A 21,492-nucleotide genomic window follows, 5' to 3' on the forward strand; every position below is an offset into this window, starting at 1 on the left:
GTGTCCAGACAGGGCCATGAGCTAGTTCTTACCAGCTGTGACAGGTGTCACTTCAGGCTTGAGGTGGTTAAGAGCAGGCAAAGCTTGGCCTCATGATTTCCATTTCTCCTGGCTGCATGTAGAAGACCTCAAAGTCCTGGAGAAGATGGTGGAACCACATAGCAGAAGAAGCCTAGGTCCCTAAATCATCAGGAAAGATACCCTCCAAACAGCAGTGTTGAATTATGCTAGCCTTCAGTTCAGTCGCTCAGTCGTGTCCAACGCTTTGCAACCCCATGAATCGCAGCACGCCAGGCCTCCCTGTCCATCACCAACTCCCGGAGTTCACTCAGACTCATGTCCATCGAGTCAGTGATGCCATCCAGCCATCTCATCCTCTGTCGTCCCCTTCCCCTCCTGCCCCCAATCCCTCCCAGCATCAGAGTCTTTTCCAATGAGTCAACTTTTCACATGAGGTGGCCAAGTACTGGAGTTTCAGCTTTAGCATCATTCCTTCCAAAGAAATCCCAGGGTTGATCTCCTTCAGAATGGACTGGTTGGATCTCCTTGCAGTCCAAGGGACTCTCAAGAGTCTCCAACATCACAGTTCAAAAGCATCAATTCTTCGGTGCTCAGCCTTCTTCACAGTCCAACGCTCACATCCATACATGACCACAGGAAAAACCATAGCCTTGACTAGACAGCAAAGTTGTTGGCAAAGTAATGTCTCTGCTTTTGAATATGCTATCTCGGTTGGTCATAACTTTTCTTCCAAGAAGTAAGCGTCTTTTAATTTCATGGCTGCAGTCACCATCTGCAGTGATTTTGGAGCCCCCAGAAATAAAGTCTGACACTGTTTCCACTGTTTCCCCATCTATTTGCCATGAAGTGATGGGACCGGATACCATGATCTTCATTTTCTGAATGTTGAGCTTTAGGCCTACTTTTTCGCTCTCCACTTTCACTTTTATCAAGAGGTTTTTTAGTTCCTCTTCACTTTCTGCCATAAGGGTGGTGTCATCTGCATATCTGAGGTTATCAATATTTCTCCTGGCAATCTTGATTCCAGTTTGTACTTCTTCCAGTCCAGCGTTTCTCATGATGTACTCTGCATAGAAGTTAAATAAGCAGGGTGACGATATACAGCCTTGACGTACTCCTTTTCCTATTTGGAACCAGTCTGTTGTTCCATCTCCAGTTCTAACTGCTGTTTCCTGACCTGCATACAGATTTCTCAGGAGGCAGGCTAGGTGGTCTGGTATTCCCATCTCTTTCAGAATTTTCCATAGTTTATTGTGATCCACACAGTCAAAGGTTTGGGCATAGTCAATAAAGCAGAAATAGATGTTTTTCTGGAACTCTCTTGCTTTTCCATGATCCAGTGGATGTTGACAAATTGATCTTTGGTTGCTCTGCCTTTTCTAAAACCAGTTTGAACATCAGGAAGTTCGCAGTTCACGTATTGCTGAAGCCTGGCTTGGAGTATTTTGAGCATTGCTTTACTAGCATGTGAGATGAGTGCATTTGTGAGGTAGTTTGAGCATTCTATGGCATTGCCTATTTTTTGGAATTGGAATGAAAACTGACCTTTTCCAGTCCTGTGGCCACTGCTGAGTTTTCCAAATTTTCTGGCATATTGAGTGCAGCACTTTCGCAGCATCATCTTTCAGGATTTGAAACAGTTCAACTGGAATTCCATCACCTCCACTAGCTTTGTTTGTAGCGATGCTTTCCAAGGCCCACTTGACTTCACATTCCAGGATGTCTGGCTCTAGTGCTAAACAACTTTTGATTTAAAAAAAAAAAAAAAAACCACTGGAATTTCAGAGTTTATCTGCTACTTTAAATAATTCACCAACACTACATACCAATTTGTAAGAGGATATAGTCATAATCATACTGATAGCCAAGTTTTAAAATTATCTTTTATATTTTACATCATTTGATAAGATTTCCCCCACAATGTAGCATAAGTCTATCAATGTAAATACCTTCAAAATAACAGGGTATTCTACAGTTTTATAATAATTTCTTATCGGTTGGCTTCTTTCATTTATTTTTCCAATAACAATGAAATAATAAGCTACTTAATACCTTCTTTTATATAATGTTTTCTACAAAAGAATTAGGTAATTGCAAAATATCCCTTCAAAATGAAATTATTGTTCCAACTGTCTAAACATTAATGTATGCAAATTCATTTCCAAAACAATTTCACCAAGGTCCTGGCAAATAACAATTCACTAGAGTATGTGTTTTATCATAACTTAACAGGAATGAATAATCTTTTGAAAAATATATTTTCAAGTATAATAGATAAAAGTGATAAATTGCTGTGTTGATATGATTTATTATCTCTACTAGTGACTGTATTTTCTTACCCCTTGTATGTTCTACTAGTTACATGGTGAACATATTCAGCATCTCTCATTTCTCTTAAAACTTGTTCCGTTCATTTCAGTTCAGTCACTCAGTCGTGTACGACTCTTTGCGACCCCATGAATCGTAGCACGCCAGGCCTCCCTGTCCATCATCAACTCCAGGAGGTTACTCAGACTCACGTCCATCGAGTCAGTGGTGCCATCCAGCCATCTCATCCTCGGTCGTCCCCTTCTCCTCCTGCCCCCAATCCCTCCCAGCATCAGAGTCTTTTCCAATGAGTCAGCTCTACGCATGAGGTGGCCAAAGTACTGGAGTTTCAGCTTTAGCATCAATCCTTCCAAACAAATCCCAGGGCTGATCTCCTTCAGAATGGACTGGTTGGATCTCCTTGCAGTCCAAGGGACTCTCAAGAGTCTTCTCCAACACCACAGTTCAAAAGCATCAGTTCTTCAGCGCTCAGCCTTCTTCACAGTCCAACTCTCACATCCATACATGACTACTGGAAAAACCATAGCCTTGACTAGACGGAGCTTAGCTGGCAAAGTAATGTCTCTGCTTTTGAATATGCTATCTAGGTTGGTCATAACTTTTCTTCCAAGGAGTAAGTGTCTTAATTTCATGGCTGCAGTCACCATCTGCATAAACTTTATTTAGGTAGAAGACTCAATCAGCAAAAGAAATCCACTACATAGTTATGTGTTTGGAGGCCACTCTGAAGTCTGTACTGTATCATCTTGACATTATTGAAAGGTGAGTGGAAATAGTGAAATTGGAAGAGGCCCTTTGTTTGGAGCTAGTGACTACGAAATAAGACTTGACAATGTCCTTCCAGGATTTACACAAAAGATTAGCTTGGACTTAACATTTCTGGGAGTTTTATACTGCCATTACCTAGGATGCCAGCTGATATATTTAATAAAACCCCTATCTCTTATGCTGATTTACGGAAACTAGCACAGGAAGCCAAGAGTTCCTGGAGCACCATTGTTCCCACACATTGGAACCCTATAAATACTCTTAGTTGAGATGATGCTTCTTGCTTCAGACAGAAACAAGTCCATAGAAACAGAAAAATCAGGGAAAATCTGGCATTTAAAACTAGTGAAAAAGAAAAGATAATACAATAAGAAAGCAGAAAAACATTTCTGCCAGTACCACTAAATTTGATTTTATGTGGTCTCACTGATGTCTAAACATAAAGAAAATAAAGCAATAAGGAAATTAGATAGTTCAAACCCAAAATATCAGGCACACTCTCTATTGCATGGAAAATTTTAATGAAAGTCTTATTGTGGACTGATTTATTCCAAGAATTGTCATATTTTTCCTACCTCCTTTGGCTTTGTAGAAATAATCTAGGTATGAAGTCACTTTTTAAATGTAGGACTTGAAGAGGGGGAGCATCCCTACATTCTATATGTCACAGAAATTCTGCTTACTGACAATTCCGATTAGGAAACACTACAATGGCAATTTGAATTCACTTAAGTCAACTGGTTGCCTAGCAGTAAGAACTAACCTTAACATCAATCTAAATATATATCTTAGTTGATATTTACTTGAAACTTTGAACAATTGCTTTTTCTTAGTTTACTGTAAGGGTCTTCAGTGGCCTTTGTGTCACTTCTTGTAGGAGGTACAGAAATTATTCTGTAGATCATCAACTACAATTGTTCTTTCTCAAATATTAAGGTGAAATCTTCCAGAAATCCTAACATATTTTTTATCCAGCATGACTGTTAAGTCAAAGAAACTCTATTGGTTTAATTTCAGTTAAATTAAGTCATTCAAAGGAAGTAATACAAGTCTATGAGCCTCTGAAACCAAAAATGGTTAGAATTATGGGAAAGGGCATATATTTCAATTAATCACTATGAACACAAATTAAACTATTTTATATTATCAATACAGTTTAATACAATTAAACTACTAAATATTAATTACACCTAGTATTTATAGGAATTATCTTATATACCATTTTGAATCATTTGCAAAATAGTAAATGAAGAAAAGAACAAAACAACTGAATGATTTGGACTTATTACAGATTTTTTACATAAATACAAATGGCCAGCTGACTAGTCACGGATTTTCTATCCTGTATAAGTAATTAATTTAATGTAAAAAACAGATGAACCCAGGCTACAGTCATTTTAACATTAAATGTCATTAAAACTTTTTTTATCAGAAAGAAAAAGAAATATTGCTAGATCATTCCCTTTAGTGAATTTTGTTTTTGAGATTTAAAAATGTATATATATTAGTTGTAATTTTCAAAATATGTCTGACCCCTCTAATAGCAAGGGTGTTTTCTTTCTTACTCAGAACTGGAATATAGGGCTGTGTGTGTCTTTGGCTTCTATTATGTGCACAGTACTTGTTGAATTTTTTAAATCTCACTGATATTTGGGTGCTCATTCTAGTTTAAGATAGAACCATAATTCTTCTTCATAAACCTGGATTACATTTTGTACTATAACAATTTTACAACAAATTTCAAAACTGTATTGAGACTTCACAAAATATATGTAATAAATATATTTTTGCATGAAAATATGCCATATCTCAGAGTTTCAAAGGGTTTTTTGTCATCAGTTTATCATGAATATGATTTTCATATTTTTAAAAAATTCAAATTCAAAACAAAATTTTGCATATTGAAATTAAAGGGAAAGCCATGTGCATGTGTATGTGTGTGTACTCAGGCAAAACTACAGAGAAAAATCTATTCACTCATATTGGAAAAATATTTATTTATTGTAAAATATAATAAGGTTTTCTTCTATGGTAGACTTTAGAAATCATTGAACTTTGACTGCTCTTCTGCTTATGTCAAGTTATCTATTTTCTTGGAAACTCTGTTTCTTCTACAAATTTAATATACTAATCTCTATTTTATACAGTTGTCATGAGAGTAAAATCAGACTATATGTATAAAACACTAGAATAGGGTTTGTCAAGTAGAAGTAACCCTCTCATTGAACACTGTAGCTTAAACGGCTCAGGTACAGTTCTGCATGAAAGCAATTAACTACATAAACTCTCAAGTCTCCTCCAAGGCTTGACTTTTGATTGCCTATTAAGAATTAAAATTCAGCTGAATCTCTATATGTAGACCAGATCATATATCAATCACATTTATCTCATTAGCTTTGAACTGGCTCATGAGGTTTCAGATTGAAAGTTAAAAAGTCCAGATCTTAAACTATATTTTTATGTTAGCTGTTTCCTTTGAAAGAATCTAAATACTATTACAAACAAAAATAAATAAATAAAATGTACATATTAGAGCATAAAATGATCATGAAAAATAAAACCTCTTTTAAAATTTTTAATTTCAATATAATTCCTCACTGGGAAAAGTCAAGTTATACTGATGCTTCTGGCACTATGCCAAGATAATCAGAAACCCATGGTTTAGCTGGAACAAAAAGGAAAGTATTATTAGCTACAAGGGATCTGCACAAAAGATATTTACTTCCAGGTCCACAGATGTGGGATTTGGGGAGCAGCACTAGCATTCTGTAGGGTGTTTTCAATTGTTTTGATAGTCTGTGTAAAGAATGTTGGTGTATACAGGTGTGTGTATGTCAGATAGAGAGATATTGGCAGACTGAATACCTCACAATGGAATAAACCTGTGATCGCTATTTGGTTGGAGATAGACAAACCAAGATAAAACACCCTCTCTCCATTTCTTCATGCTTGTGCAACCATCCAGAAAGATCATGCTCATGTAGGGTGTTATTCATTAGACCCAGCTTTCTTTCCTGTTAAACTTCAGGCTACCAGTCTCTGCAGACTTATGAAGGTCAGACTGCTGTCATTTTTAAGGGACATTAAATCAGGACAATTGGGAATTCTAGCTCTGCCAGTCAAGCAATAGTAAGGGTCACAATGTAGCCACCTACTTATTCCCTCATGCCCTAATCCATATCACAGTTTGTGACACTAATCAAGATAGTCTCAGCTCACAACAAAGAAATATTTCCCATGTTTTCTTACAATCATCAATGTAACTCTCATTGGGTAAATTCAAGCTCCAACTGGTATTAGGGCCAATGCAGTTGTTTCTAGGTAGGATTTTCTTACTCCTGACTTTTTTATTGTTGACCTTTGGAATCATGCAGAGCAACAAGGTGCTAGTTTAGGCCTCTGCACAAGATGATGGGGAGAGATTAAAAGGAAGAGGGTGCAGAATCTACCTAATTTCTGCATTTTGTTCTTTGAGAGGGTTGATATTTCCTGTCTACTTCTTGAGTGGTTAATAATACAGTGGCTGATTCTTCTTCACCCAGAGGGTTATTGTCATCCTTGGTAGAGTTTGACATTTTACACTTTAAGTAAGCACACCCTTAGGCAAGGAGACACCATGAGACAGATTTCCTTATTAGAAAAAGATGTCACCAAAAGAGCAAGTCAACAAATATGCCACTGCCAAGAAGCAACCAGTGTACCAAAGGAAAGGGTTCAATAAGGCAGGGAGAAATGGGAGAGAAGGGGAAGGTAAAGAAAGCGGGGGTGGGGGAGGAAATGGGCAGTAGAGAAACGAGGATATGTGTCCCTTGGAGCACAATATGAATAGAAGACAGTAAGGTCTATTCTCAGCTATAAAATGCAATTCAGGACGCTCAACTGCCTTGACATATCAAGTGTGGAAAAAGGGCTTTGTATGATTTATGGGTGTTTGTGAGCCTCAGTCAACTGTGCCATCCTTACTACTTTTAGAAGAAAAATAATAGACAAAACAGTTTGGGGTGCCAGGTTGTGCAGATTTAATTTGCAATATTTAGGTGGTTAATAAAAGATAATGACATGGAAAGCTCAAGTCCACAGCGCTAATAGCAATCTACAAAGTAAAGCAGCTGGGACATTGGAAGTGAGGTGTTTCAGGATGTGGGTTCAAGTGCACCAGTGTGGGCATTACAAGAATGACTCACATTGATCTTCTGTGCTGGTCCTTTTACTGATAGAAATCCCTCACATGGCTGTGTTAGATCACATCCCCAGATTGCAGTCATGTAACAACTGAAATGTATAATTACACAAACATCTCCACTCTGTCTTATTTATTTATATCTAGTGTTTATTGAAGTCCTTGTCCTCAGTGAACTTAAAGTCTTATAGGAAAGACATGCATTTTAAAAGATAAATAGAATATGTTATATTTTAGAAGAGACAGGGATTGGCACTTAAGAGATAAATAAAGCAAAGTATAGAGCTAAGAAATGTGAATTATTAAAAAGATCTAAAGCAAAAAAAAAGCAGATTGGATTTTTGGTCAAGGAGAAAATGAGAAACATGAAATTAGAGACAGCAGCTGTACAAACACTTCACAGAGTTTAATCTCAAGGGGAAGAAACAAATTGGAGTGATATCTGGAAAGAGGGACACAGAGGGTCATCAATCGAATTTTGTTTTGTCTTGTTCTGATTTCTTTTTAACTGATGGAGAAATAGCAGCATATCCTTGAATAGACAGCATGGGATGAAATCTAATGGACAGATGGAGGGGATGGTCTTACAGAGGAACAGAGGCAGTTCAGGGAAGTGAGAGCCACAGGCACAGGTGTCAGCAGGGATGTAGATGTGATAGTAATAGGTTACAGAATTTTTTCACAGTGAAATAAGAAGCAAAGCCAACTATAAAGAAAAGGAGATTAAGGTATTCGAGAATATAAAGGTATTCAAGATTTCAGGAGAGAGAAAATGGCATGAAATAATGTTCTAAAATATCTAAAAATGAATGGATAAAAAATATGAGCTCTAGATAGCACTAGGGGTCCATTTGAGTTTGAAGATTGTGACTTTAAAGTGAGATCAATCAGCTTAGTTGTGTTTTCCTCCAGCCATTTCAACTACAAGTGGGTAAGCACAGTATATAATAAGGGTTGAATTATTCAGAGTTGTGGTTTAGCCAAAGAAATTCAGTAATGACAAGTGCAAGGGAGCTGAAGGTATATTTAAGGAAGTGATTATAATAATTAACCAGAGAACTTAAGCTGGGTAGGAACATAAGATTACAAAGGGGAGGTGGACAGGGGAAAACCGAGAGTATAGTCACATCAATGGATTATACATCCTAAATAGGATTAATACTTGTAAAACTTGAAGAATCTAAAGATGGAGGGTGGGGCTAGAAAGATAGAAAGTAGTGGTCAAAGAATGAAATACATCACACTGAGATTGTGGAAATGTTAAAATTATTGACAATGACAAGATCTAGGATGTGACCATGAAAATAAATGGCTTAGGAAAGACAAAGAATAAGACCAGCAAAACCAATACAATATTGTAAAGTAATTAATCTCCAATTAAACTAAATAAATTTATATTTTTTAAAAAAAGAAAAGAGGACACAGAATTGAAAAGCCCGGGTTTTAGAAAAGATATCAATATCTTACATTGAAATCAACAAAAAGGATGAAGGATTAGTGCTTCAATGAGTGACAAAGACATAGGAGCAAAAATATTTAAGGAGGGAGTATTTATTCAAAGTATTAAAACATTAGCAAATATTATTAACTGGGCTATTAACCCTCATCTTTCAGGACAATTGGTGCTAAGTGTGTTTATTGCTACTGGAGTGTGTTTACTTGTTTGCACTATCAGAAGATAGCACTAGGGAATATATGACTCCAATTTTGAATTTTCTATTGTGGGAAAAACGCTCTCAAACAGCACTACACGCTACAGAGAAGCTGTTCATAAGAAGAATCAATCAATGCAGCAAACTTCAGTAAAGTCTTATTTTAAGAAATTGCCACACCCACCCATCCTTCAGCAGCACCACCCTGATGGCTTGTAGCCACCAGCATCAAGGCAAGACCTTCCACCAGCATGATAGTTAGCATGTTTAGCGATTAAATAGTTTTAGTTAAAGCTATGTACATTGTTTTTCAGATGCAATGCTGCTGCTGCTGCTGCTAAGTCGCTCAGTCGTGTCCGACTCTTTCGACCCCATGGACTGCAGCCTACCACGCTCCTCCGCCCATGGGATTTTCCAGGCAAGAGTACTGGAGTGGGGTGCCATTGCCTTCTCTGAGATGCAATGCTAGTGCACCCTTACTAGACTACAGTATAGCATAAGCATAACTTTTGTTTGCACTGGGAAACCAAAAAATTCACATTATTGAAGTGGTCTGGAATTAAATCTTCATTATCACTGAGGTATGTCTGGATTTTCTCACGATACACACACCAGTTGCAGAGGTGAAAAAATGGTGACTTTATAGTGAACAAACACGGAAGCATCACCTTCATTATATGATCAAGTTTAACATCAGCAGTGGAAGAGCAGGTGCATGTCATAGACATATGAATATGGCACACTGTAACCGTCATTTCTATGGAGTCATGCCCACTTTACATATCCTGAGCCCTGTCATGAGGCCTCAGCTGAAGGACATTCTACAGAATAAAATGCTTGTAATTTGAAAGACTTTCAAGGTCATTATAGGTATAAAAAATTAAGAAACTATTCCAGATTATAGGACATGGAAGAAAATGACATCTGAATGCCAAATGTTATCCCATATTTACGCTGGATTAGAAGAGAAAGGATTTAATTTAGAAAGTTGTATTGTGGTTGTATAAGAAAGTATAGGGGGAACATATATTAGAGTACTTAGGCATGCTGTAGCATTATGTAACTGGTTCTCATATGATTGAGATAATAAAAATGATTTATCAGTGTATTGTCTCTCTCAACTCCAAATTCATATTTTATTGCCTGCTCTACAAAAATGGACCTGGACTTTTTAAGCTTTTTGCCACTTGACGAAAAGCTTTATCAGTAAAGGGAGCTGGAGATATTGAAGAGCTATTCCAGGAGGAAGGGGTTTTGCTTCCTGGATCCAATGTGTTCACTTGACAGGTTTTTGTCGAGCAGGTGGCTTCCCCAGTGCCTGGCTCCTCCAGCACACGGAGCAACCCTCTCACCTAGCTCCTGTGGCCCAGGCAGCTTCTCCAGGGTTTAGTTCCTGCAGTTTCCCCAGCAGTGCATGGCGCCCAAACGAGCCAAGTGACCATAACATCCACCTGCAGTCACCCCCAGGTATACAGCTACTTGTGAACAGCTTTCCCTGACTCATTAGAGGGTAGATCTCCAGCAAGTTCTGCCAGCACAGCACCACAACAATTTCTCTGCCATTCAACAAACTACAGCTGTGCTTTCTTCGACAAGGTTTGAATTCCAGCCCTAGAAAAATTCCTTGTTAGACACTTCTTCATCCCTAAGAGTAGTGGCTTCTTCTTATTTCTGCTATTCCCATATTATTTAGAGTTCTCTTCACTTTTTATTAGCTCATTTCTACAATCTCCAGCTGTAGTTAATAATTCTTTATATTAAACTTTCCTGCTTCAAATTATTTTGCAGCTCTCAGTCTTGAGCAAGTTTTGAGTGATAACATATACTTTTGGGTATACAGGCAGCAATGTCTATAGATAGAATATAGAGATGATACTGGAGCAAATATGATGAAATTTTAACAACCGAGTCCTATAAAAGACAATATAGATGTTCTTTGCACTGCTTTTACAACTTTTTAAAAGTAATGTATTAAGTCCTAGTGTTCTGAAATTTCATGATACTGTGCCTTCTTTCTATTTAAATGACTTTGGGTATGAAATTAAACAAAATTAAAATGAGTGTTTTCAGTAAAATATCTATTTAATCAAATGGGTAACTTTGATATGTGAAAATCTTATTTTATTATTACCTGCTTCTATGATGGCTCAGACAGTAAAGAATCTGCCTGAAATGCAGGAGACCCAGGTATGGTCAAGATCCCCTGGAGGAGGGAATGGCAACCTACTCCAGTATTCTTGCTTGGAGAATTCCATGGATGGAGGATCTTGGCAGGTTCATAGGGTGGCAAAGAGACAGACGACTGAGCAACTAAAACTCACTTTCTTCCACACTGATTAAAAAAAAAAAAAAAAAAAAAAAAAAACAGGTGTTTACTCTCCTAGTAAATGGCCAGAATTCCCACTACGCTATGGCAGCCTCCAGCATCTTCATAGAACTAGAGGTTGAGCTTTATTGTGTTAAAAATAGAATAAATAACATTTCCCAGGCAAAAAATAAATAAATAAAAAATAAAAAATAAAGGTTGAGTGCTTCATTTTACTACCTATGGGTTGTTTGTGAGGGAAAAGGAGCCCATATACATGACATTTTACTCCAAATATAAGCTTCAGAAAGACTATTCTAGAAAATTCACTTTGCTATAACACTGCTCCCCACTCCACAATGGGTTTATGAGCCATTCAGAATCAGGTCTCCAAAATATCCACCCCCAAAACACCTATTCCAATTGCTTAAATGTTTGTCTTTTTTACTAGGATGGGGTTTGAAACCAGCTGTTATGTTCATCACTGTCTCCAGAGCCTACATTGATGTCTCAGAAATAACAGGCACTAAATAAATATTCTCTGAATTAACATTGATTGCATACTGTTGGAAAAATAACTCCTATAAGAATCCTAAGAAAATTCATGTGAAAATTGCCTTACCTATCTCATTCTTTTTCTTTAATTATTTCATTTTATTTTTATTTTTATTGAACAGTTGATTTACAATGTTACTTTAGTTTCAGGTATAGAGCATTCTGACTTAGCATTTTATAAATAATATTTCATTAAAAATTATTACAGGATAATGACTATAATTCCTGTGTAATACATTATATCTCTTTTATGTGTAGTAGTTTGTATCTCTTAATCCCATACCCTAATTTGCCATCTTTCTTTCCCTCTCCTCTTTGGTAACCATCAGTTTGTTCTGCATATACATTCATTTGTATTATTTGCTAGATTACACATATAAATGATACAATAGAGTATTTGTCTGACGTCACTAAGCATAATATTCTATAGATCAATTCATGTTGATGCAAATCGCAGAATTTTATTCTTTCTATGGCTGAATAATATTTCATTGTGTACATATAGTACACCTTTTTTATTCATTCATTTACTGATGGGTATTTGGGTTTCTTCCATACCTTGGTTATTGTATAGAGTGCTGCTATGAAAATTTGGGTTCAGGTATCTTCTTGAAGTAGTGTTTTTGTTTTTATCCAGCTATATAATGAGGAGTGGAATTGCTGGGTCATATTGTAGTTTATTTCTTGGTTTTTGAGGAATCTTCATACCATTTTCCATAGTGTTTGCACCAATTTACATTCCCACCAATGGTGTATAAGAGTTCCCTGTTCTCCATATCCCCAACATTTGTTGTTTGTAGGCTTTCTGAAGATAGCCACTCTGAAACATGTGAGGTAATATCTTATTTTGATTTGCATTTCTCTAATAATTAGAAATTCTGAGCATCTTTTCATGTACATGTTAGCCATCTGTATGTCTTCTTTGGAAAAATGTCTATTCAGTCTTCTGATATTTCTTGATTGGGTTGTTTAGGATTTTTATATTGAGTAGTATGAATTGTTTATATATTTTGGATATTAACCCCTACTGATCATACCATTTGCAAATATTTTCTTCCATTCTGTGAGATATTTTTATTTATGATTTCCTTTGCTGTGCAAAAGTTTCTAAGTTTAATTAGATATAATTTGCTTATTTTTGCTTTTACTTTTTTCCCTTATGATTCAGATATTAAAAAAAGAATATGTTACAATGTATGTCAAATCACATATGTCCTCTTCTAGTAGTTCTCCATTTAAGTTTTATAGTTAAATCTTTAATCCATTTTGAATTTATATCTGTATATAGTGAGAGGCAATGTTCTAGGATTATTGTTTTGTGTTTAGCTGTCCAGTTTTCTGAGCACCACTTGTTGAAGAGATTGTCTTTTTGCCATTGTCTACCCTTGCTTCTTCTGTCATAGATTAATTGACCATAAGTTTATGGGTTTATTTCTGGACTCTATTCTGTTCAGTTTATCTATGTGTCTATCTATGTGTCTACTTAAATGCAAAAACCATGCATTTTTGGCTACTGAGGCTTTGTAGTATAAAGTCTCAAAGCATGATACTTATAACTTTGGATTTTTTTCTTAAGATATCTTTGTCTATTCTGGGTCTTTTTGGTTCCATATAAACTTTAGGATTATTTTTTCTAGTTCTGTGAAAATTGTCATGGATATTCTGATAGGGATTGCATTAAATCTGAAGATTGCCTTAGGTAGTTTGATCATTTTCACAATATTAATTCTTCCGATCCAAGAGTACAGGCTACCTTTCCATTTCTTTGAGCTATCTTCAGTTTCCTTCATCAATGTTTTGCAGTTTTCAGTACAGGCCTTTCACTTCCTTCAGTTAAGTTTATTCCTATATATTTTATTCTTTCTGACACAACTCATTCTTTTTTAATACTTCCTTATTGGAAACAAAGTTTGATTCCTTCAGTTCAGTTCAGTTCAGTTCAGTTGCTCAGTTGTGTCTGACTCTTTGCGACCCCATGAATCGCAGCACTCCAGGTCTCCCTGTCCATCACCAACCCCCAGAGTTCACTCAGATTCACATCCATCAAGTCAGTGATGCCATCCAGCCATCTCATCCTCTGTCGTCCCCTTCCCCTCCTGCCCCCAATCCCTCCCAGCATCAGAGTCTTTTCCAATGAGTCAACTCTTCACATTCGCATGAGGTGGCCAAAGTACTGGAGTTTCAGCTTTAGCATCATTCCTTCCAAAGAAATCCCTGGCTGGTCTCCTTCAGAATGGACTGGTTGGATCTCCTTGCAGTCCAAGGGACTCTCAAGAGTCTTCTCCAACACCACAGTTCAAAAGCATCAATTCTTCGGCGCTCAGCCTTCTTCACAGTCCAACTCTCACATCCATACATGACTACTGGAAAAACCATAGCCTTGACTAGATGGACCTTAGTCAGCAAAGTAATGTCTCCGCTTTTGAATATGCTGTCTAGGTTGGTCATAACTTTTCTTCCAAAGAGTAAGCATCTTTTAATTTCATGGCTGCAGTCACCATCTGCAGTGATTTTGGAGCCACCCCCCCCAAAATAAAGTCTTACACTGTTTCCATTGTTTCCCCATCTATTTCCCGTGAAGTGATGGGACCAGATGCCATGATCTTCGTTTTCTGACTGTTGACCTTTAAGCCAACTTTTCCACTCTCCTCTTTCACTTTCATCAAGAAGCTTTTTAGTTCCTAAGTTAAGTCGCTCAGTCGTGTCTGACTCTTTGCGACCCCATGGACTGTAGCCTACCAGGCTCCTCTGTCCATGGGATTTTCCAGGCAATAGTACTGGAGTGGATTGCCATTTGCTTCTCTAGTGGATCTTCCTGACCAAGGGGTCGAACCTGGGTCTCCCACATTGTAGACAGACGCTTTACCATCTAAGCCACCAGGGAAGGGACATGATAATATTAATCATTTGAAAATTTAAATTTTGTAGCCATATCCAGATATACTGATTCAATTGTTTCTGTTTTTCTTATAGCTGGAAAGTTTTGATCACTCCACACTGCCTATTGAAATGACTAGACTGCTGAGGATTTCATTCAGTTATTTAAAAGAGTAGAAACACAGAACAGACCATCTGTTCTAGACAGAGATTTTCATCAGGTAGATATGACCAGAGAGTATCAAAAGCTGGTAGACAGATTCCTGCAGGCAACAACTCTGTTTTGTGTGGGATGAATGTCTCTGGCTGTATCTACTTTCCCTAAATTGCTGACAAAGGCATTTTGCTCCTCTTTATGGAGTTTAAGTACCATACACTTAATAGCAGTTAGTGATGTCAGTGCTTTTCGGTGTAGTAAATCTCTAGTGTGAGATAATCTTAGTTAATGATCAGCATAAAGCAGAGAGAGGTCATTTTTTTTAATGTTGCCATAAAGCCTGCATTCACTATGATAGAGTTGAAAGGAAGCAATCCCATTAACCTTTGTATTGTGTTGATAAAATTATATACCCTCCTGAATACCAAGGGTGGTGATGCTGCTGAAAAACTTTACCTTTTAAACCATTCTCTAGTAAGGTTCTGAACTAGCCCAGTGGCATAGGGTTTCACCTCAAGCAACCTAAACTTGAGCCCAATCTTGTCTTATACATAAGAATATGACCTTGAGCAAGTCTTAACTTCTTGAGGGCTCAAAGCTTTCATTCATATTATTTTCTCCTCCCTGAATCCAGTGTATGTGGGCTTATATGTGTTTTACACATCATTTCACAGTTATACATATGACTTTTATATAAAGAAAAGAAGTATTTCTTAAAATATTTATAAAATGCTTTAAAAAGCATTTCTTAAGAAAAAGCATTTTTATGTGTGAGGAAATAGGTTTTTATAATACACTGTTTGCTATTTATCTCATTGAACCAGCATACGAATTGAATAGGAAAAAAGAACACAAAAATGCTTTAAAATGTGAATTGTTATTATCACTCTACACACAACAAACGGAAGGGCTTTCCCTAAGACTCAAGTTATTGTGCATGGATATTATAGGGCAAATGAGAGGTAACGTGGGAGGGACAAAACTGCTCTCTTTGGTGATCTGTAGCCTAATTCAAGATGACGTGGAGTAATGGCAAAGAAGTTTTCCCAGGGCATAAAAAGAGATTTAAAGGAAGTGGCAGTTTGGATCCCCCTGCAAGGTAGACTGTAGATTGTGCAATGCCATTTCACTGTCACCTAGGAAACAAGAGGTGGCTGTCCTGTTGACCTACACAAGGGTGTTATAGGTCATGTAGCATCTCCAGATCACAAGATATGGAAGAGCTTCTCAATCTGAGTCCTCAAGCCCACCTCCAACCTAAGTTTAAGAGAATTTTCACGTAGCATAAAGCAAGGTTATAGTTCAAAATTTTTAAAGGTTACAATGCCTGCAGAAAGAAAAAAAGAAATTGGAAAGGAGAAATGAGGTCAATTAGCAAAAACCCTGCTACTTAAGTGGCTTGCCTATAAATTGTCTCAAAGGTGGCCATGCATTTGAAATGCTTTCGTGGTATAGGTTAATTCTTCCTCTTAGTAATTAAAGGAAATGGTGACAATAGTGCTGTATCCTAGGTCACATTCACCACTACCAGAATTCATTAATTCTCTAAATTAATTAATGTGGGGGCCATTTTAACAGTGTTTAACCCATCTTTCAAGACTCCTTTCAAGACCTATCACATTAGTGAGGGCTTCTCTGACTACTCCAGGTCTCAGTGACAACCTGCTTCTTTCTTACAGTTCTGATGATTCGAAACATACAATTTAGCATTTATTCTAAACTGCCTCTTATTATTTCTTCTCTCCCCAATTAGAGCATAAATTCTTTGAGGGCACGAATTCTGTTTTACACATCTTTTATTATCCTACCGCAGCCCCAAGCACAATTTGGAAAATAGTGCTTAATAAATATTTGTTGATTAATGAATACTTCCTGAATTGCCTTTAAGGCACCATTCACACTTTCTTTCACCTTAGGGTAAGGGTAATTTTTCTGCTTCGGGAAATATGCCAAGATCTTCTAACTCTTTTTACTTTTTTTTTTCTATTTTAATATGTAAGAGCAAATTTTGCGGAGAAGAAGGGAAATCTGACAATGTGGCAGTGTATAAGAATGCCAATTTCTTTTCTTTAAGAACGCTGTTTTCCTCTGGCTTATTGGGAATGCAAGTAAATTTATAGAATTATCAGCAAGACACAATAGTTCCCTCAATTACTTCTCAGCCCTAGTTTCCATACCCAGAGCAGAGATATGAGGCTGAACTAGCCAGAGCATCTGCCTATGCTGAAAGGAGTTTACTCAAGTGTGTTCCATATCAACACCCTTTTCACAGCTTGACATCATTCTTTGGACATCCTGGTCTTCCCATCTCTTACTCTGTAGCAAACACTGGAAGGAAAGATAAAAACTGTGTCCCTGGTAGGGTTGTTCCTGCATACTTTTAACAACAGCTGGCAAATGCCACTTCAGTGATACCCTACTGGTTCTGCTACTTGATCATTCAATGTGTTTGGGTCATATCTAAGGTCAAGAACAAGATATTTCAAAGCTAAGGTCAAGAAGTGGGGAGAACAGACAACTGATCAATAGGAAATACATTCTTAAGAAGAAAAGTCCACGTAGTTTCTCATTGTTCCAGCAAAAGGACTCCAATATAGTAAGATGGTAAAAAAAAAAAAAAAAATTAGAAGTTACTATTATGACAAGGAACTCTTCTCTGGAACATTAGCTTTGGGTTCACTTGACTTAGAAACTGACAAACTGGACATCAGACAAACATAAGTTCACGAGTTTAACAGACTTGAACAAAAGGCATGGAGAGAAAAATCAAATGGCAATTTCTAGTTTTACCACAAGGGACTGTTTACAGGAATTAGGATACAGAATAGCAGAATGTAGGGCTGTAGAACAATATATCTATGAGAAACAGGATGAGTCTATGTTGGTACTTTGATAGGCTTCAAGATGCTACACTGTACTTCAGCTTTCTTTGTAAAATATTTTGTGGATGATAGAAAAGCTTTGTTTCTAAAGAAGACATTCCTCTTTCCTTAAGGACTTTAGCAAAGAGAGGAGAAAAAAGATGGTGAATTAGAAACATGTCAAGTGTATATTTAAGTCTTCCTTTACCCATCAGAATTTCCCACAGAGGTAACAATGTCAATGAAATTAGCATCTTGGGTGTCCTCACAAACATTTCCTCAAAATAATTCAGCCATTGGTCATCAACCAGGTGAAAGACTGGAGTCAGACCTTGGTAAGTATACAAAATCAAATGTGTCTTTTATGCCACATTTTAGATACAGAAATCAGTAGTACAAGGTTATCCATATTTGGATAAAGGCAAGATATATACATCCAATTATGCTTTTCTTCTAGCTAATGTTACACGATTTCTTTTCTGAAGAAGAGAGATCACAGTTTTACCATGGTTTTATGGAGGTTCTGCATTCTACAGTGACTCCAATGAGGAATAACTACAGACACTCTGAACCTTTCTAGCGGCCAGTGGTATTAAATGAAGTAACAAAGGAAATCACCCAGGCTGGAAGCCTGAGTGTTTGAGTGTTGTTCACTTGAGTTCTGTCTAGAACGTGAAAAAATCAAGATAGGGTTGAAAGATAAGAACGCCATTGCACAGACCGTGGCAGTAAAGAGCTCTGGCAATTATGGGATGTCACTGCACTGGTAGTCCTGGCCACAGGTCCAGTTTATATATGTTCCAGCGGCTCCCTATCAGTAAGAAGACCACACTAATAGCATTTAAGATGAAGGTAAACACAGAGCTGACAAAGTTGGGTGAATTCAGTGTGGCATTGATTGATGACGTCACAGTATAAAGCCAGACATGGGAGGACAACATGGAGCATGTAAAACAAGGATTTGGGTAGTTTTTGTAAACAGACCTGGCAGTGGGGCCATGACATGTCAGCCTGGCGGCCTAGGGGACATATTCAGAGCACACAGGGCAGAAGCACACAGCCACCACTGTGTTTGACGGTGGTTTGCTCTGTTTCTCAATGGGCCATTTCATGAGGCGATGCCAAACAGAGATTACTTGACATTACTGATTTAACTGTTAGAGGTCTGTGATTACTCAGTTCAGAGGCCATTTTATGAACCCATTAGTGACTGCCCAAGAAGATGACAGGGGAGGGAAATTTATATAGCTTTTTCTTAATATTATAAGATATGTCTCTGGAGTAATAGAATTGAAGAAGTACTTTGCAATGATATGATACTGCTTGTAGGATTGCAGTACCTCAAACTCTTTTAGCTGATAATTGCCTGCTGTACACATTTTGGTCTCCAACAAGGATGGGTTCAGGAGAAAGAGGTTACACTCTAGACAAGCATCCTGTTTCCATCAATAGAACCCTGTGACAGACCAGATGTGCTTTCTACTGTCTTGCTGATAGGCTGTTTTTCATAAAAAGTCTAACTTTAGAGCCAGAATGGGGTCAGCAGCCCAGCAGCCCAGAAATCATCTCCAGTTCAAATGAAATTAGCCAGTTCCATAAAGATTTTTCTGGCATAATTTGTACTGCAAGTCTCTGTTCTCCTGGGGGGAAAGGATGACCTCACATCTTCTCATTATTCTTTCTTACCCTTAAGATATTTCTTGTCATCTATTATCATATAAGTCTAGTGTTGTTAGTTACCCTTGATATGCACATCTTATTGCCCAACTACATTATACAGTTGTTAAGGGCAAAGCTTGATTCTTCTACTTCTTGGAACCTGCTAGAGCACACAGTCCGGTGTCATGCATACAGTTTGTACCAATAAAAGTTTGTGCATTTGTGAGTCATGGACAGCTGTGTTTGGTTCCTCTGTGAAGCATTTGTCTTCATATACATTCTATCTCAGTGGGTCAAATAGTATATCAAGTTGCTGTGACTGCCACAGAATTATTTCTCTATCAGATGAAAGACAAGATAATGTACTAGTTTAGAGAAGCCATGGGCATTAGTGGAAAAGGCGCCTAAATTTAAATTTCAGTTCAGCCACTTACGAGATATGTGATCTTAGGCTCTCTGAACTTCAGTCCACTTATGCATAAAATGTACATAGCAAAAGTTATCTCATAGGATAATTATGAGTCTTAAACCAAATAACTACGGCATAGTGCTTGGCACACAGTAGACACTCAGTAAATGATAGTTAGTGTGATGTGGCTTGGTGGTACTTGCTTTTACTCTTAAACCCTTTGCTCAAATAGTATTCGAGGCAGTGGAACCTCTGTTTCCATCCTTTTCTTTTAGCACAGTATTGTGATAGCTACAGCTATGCAACAATGATTTTCTAGGACCTGGTTTTCCCTTTGTGCAAAAGGCAAATGAGATCAGTTACATAGCCTTCTGTGGGGCAAAGGTAGTGTAAACAGGATACAAGTAGTGATTTGTGAACAGTTATGACACCTTGCCTCAGGCAAATCCTCCAAGCTGAATTTGCAGGCTTTTTGCTCAATGGAAAAACTATACTACAGGATACAAGTCAATTAAAACTCAGCCATCTCTAAGAAAACCACCTTATGGCATATGCAACACAAAAAAATAAAAGTGTGAGGCATAAAGCTTCATTTTGTCTCTGTTCAATGTGCTTGGCCTACAATCTAAAAGTTTAATCTATGACCTCAGTTCATAGGCTATTATTTCTGCCTTAAATAACTCTTTATCAACTTCATAATTATGAAAAATTTATAACTTAGAGTACAACATATTTCTATTTAGTGAGATGGCTAGACACATTTTAGACTGGAAGGTCAATGTGTACCCATCTCTAAGATTTAAAAAAGTCTTAAAAGCACATACCTGGGCAGAGCACATTTTTACTTCCTGCTTCTGTAGCACTCTCAGATTACTGGGAGTCAAAGAAACATGTACCTATTTATCTAATAAATTCCAAGATCTTATAGTCCATCCTCCAGTCCATTGGTGAGTCTTCAGGCAAATGGCCTTCAAAAGGTAACCAAAAAGAATTCATTTGAATCAGTTCTGATGAGATGGATGAAACTGGAGCCGATTATACAGAGTGAAGTAAGCCAGAAAGAAAAACACCAATACAGTATACTAACACATATATATGGAATTTAGGAAGATGGCAATGACGACCCTGTATGCAAGACAGGGAAAGAGACACAGATGTGTATAATGGACTTTTGGACTCAGAGGGAGAGGGAGAGGGTGGGATGATTTGGGAGAATGACATTCTAACATGTATACTATCATGTGAATTGAATCGCCAGTCTATGTCTGACGCAGGATGCAGCATGCTTGGGGCTGGTGCATGGGGATGACCGAGAAAGATGTTATGGGGAGGGAGGTGGGAGGGGGGTTCATGTTTGGGAATGCATGTAAGAATTAAAGATTTTAAAATTAAAAAAATAAAAAACTAAAATTAAAAAAAAAAAAAAAGGTAACCAAGGAAAGAAGCTGGATCCCAGGTAAGATGGAATGACTGCCAGACTAAGAGGCAGAGAACTTGATTTCAGTTCCCTGCATTGTCCCTAATTTTAATAGTCTTTTAGAATATCATCAGTCCTCTAAGTCTGAACTGTTTTTATAAGCAAGGAAGCAGGAAGAGATGCTCACTGTGGTCCCATGAGCTCTGAAATTCTATGGTCCAACTATGGGGCATAATCATTGTTGTTCACATTCCAACACCTCAAAACAATCCTTCCATCTGCCTCATTCACAGCCATCATCTG

The sequence above is a fragment of the Ovis aries genome, chromosome 1, assembly GCF_016772045.2.
Source record: "Ovis aries strain OAR_USU_Benz2616 breed Rambouillet chromosome 1, ARS-UI_Ramb_v3.0, whole genome shotgun sequence".
NCBI classification, from domain to species: domain Eukaryota; kingdom Metazoa; phylum Chordata; class Mammalia; order Artiodactyla; family Bovidae; genus Ovis; species Ovis aries.